The sequence below is a fragment of the Priapulus caudatus genome, unplaced genomic scaffold (assembly GCF_000485595.1).
Source record: "Priapulus caudatus unplaced genomic scaffold, Priapulus_caudatus-5.0.1 Scaffold223, whole genome shotgun sequence".
Taxonomy (NCBI): domain Eukaryota; kingdom Metazoa; phylum Priapulida; class Priapulimorpha; order Priapulimorphida; family Priapulidae; genus Priapulus; species Priapulus caudatus.
Genome location: NW_014577284.1, coordinates 179,672 through 181,699, shown reverse-complemented (window position 1 = coordinate 181,699; position 2,028 = coordinate 179,672).

The window sequence follows — 2,028 nt, the reverse complement described above, 5'->3', positions numbered from 1 at the left end:
GAGAGAGAGAGAGAGAGAGAGAGAGAGAGAGAGAGAGAAAGAGAGAGAGAGAGAGAGAGAGAGAGGAAGAGTGTAGTATAGGAATATTTTGAATATAACTCCTTACATAACAGCTCGCTGGATTTCCAGATGCAGCGAGTAGATAAGTTACAACACATTGAAACGCGCAGCAAAATATGTCAGCACTCCCTATAAATCTTAGGCTAGAGTGGCAATTTAAATATAATTGCACCAATAAGAACGAAATCATTATATTAAATAGTATCAAACACGGCTATAAAGCCATACAACGCCTTACATATTATATGAATATAGCATGGTTCTATTGTGTGGAAGGAACGGCTGCTGCAAGCATGCCGAATATCTTCCGGTATCGTGCATTGTTGTATTCCACGCGTGCATGCTCGGTGCGGCGCTAGTATGCGGAATAGGTCAGTCGTATGTAGAGAACGGAGCCAATGCTGTCTAGGTCAGTTCTGACATGAATCGGACTGACTGACCCGTCTTGTTATCTATTCAACGAGACCCGGTGTCTTGCTGTATGTAATTATACAACAGTTAAATACTGCCCCGCTATACATGCTACTATTTGAATAGTAACAATTGCGACAGTAATAACACATTAAACAGGTTTTTCACGCAGCCATCGCGATCCCGCCGTGTTATTAAATTGTATATTTAACTGTAGAGCCTGGCAACGGGTGCTTGACTCGATTCATGTCTGTTCATTCGTGTAATAGTTGGCTTTTTAGCAGACGACGTGTTGACTTGGTAGTAATGGTGGCATTTGCTTGCTTCAGGTCGCCACGTCGCTGGGACAGACGGTTGACCCGTACCTGCCCATGATGGAGCCCGCAAACCCGTTGGCAGGTAACGACACAGCGTCATATAAGACACAAACACATGCGCGTACACGTAAACTCGTGTCTGCCCGCATACGCATACACACAAACAAGAAATAGATTTGTATGACGTGAGAAAAAGGCATTCTCGACGTTTCCGATCTCATTTTGAGGAGCATTTTCGCAAAAGAGGCCAAAGTTTAGTTTGCCTGCGTGAGTTCGGCAATGAACTCTGCCGGCCGAAGTCTGCGTCACACGATGTAACCTCGGCGATTTTCGCCGTCAGCTGTCAACAACGCCCTCGCAACTATACTATACGCGACAATGCGTGCATGCCTGCCACCGCGCTCATGCCCCACGCCATTCACAGAATGCCATGTCCGATACCTTGCGCACACATTGCTCATCGCGACTTCGTCTTTAACGAAGTCTACGCCGAATTGTTTGAGGATCTAGATCCATTCATAATCCCAGAGCCGTGTCAACATTTCGAGTAACGTGACTACGTTAAGCGGAAAGACTATCTTGAGCATAGTGTCGATCGTGTTTGAGGATCGTCCGCAGTAATGGTGTTGTTTTTTTCTTTGCCGGCTGAAGTGAATCGGAGTAGGTCGCGACGCGATTTGTCCAAATCCGCTGCAAATTATAGGAAGCGCAGCTATAGGAGAAAACTTCACGCACATACAAACGCGCGCGCGCGCACGCACACACGCGCACACACATGCATGCACGCACACCCACATGCACACGCGCGCACACGCACACGCGCGCGCACAAACATACGCGTACTCTCTCCTCTCCCGTCTCTTTTTCGCCTCCTCTCTCTTTTCCTTCCGCTCTCGCCTTGGCTTGCACGTGCACTATCTCTGCCTTTCTTTCTCTCTCTCTCTTTCTCTCTCTCTCTCTCTCTTTCTCTCTCTCTCTCTCTCTATCTCTCTCTCTATCTCTCTATCTATCTCTCTCTCTATCGCTCTCTCTCTCTATCTATATCTCTACCTCGCCTACATACTCTCTCTTTAAAATTCAACATAATTCATCGTTACAAAAAAGGTGCAAAACATCCATCGCGTAAACGCGGGTCCTTTCTCTACGTCTATCAGTCAGCGGCAGTTTCATCCATGCTGGTACGAGTTCTTCGCTTAGTCCTCGCGCGACGAAGAGTGCGAAGGCTTCTCGGTAACATGTC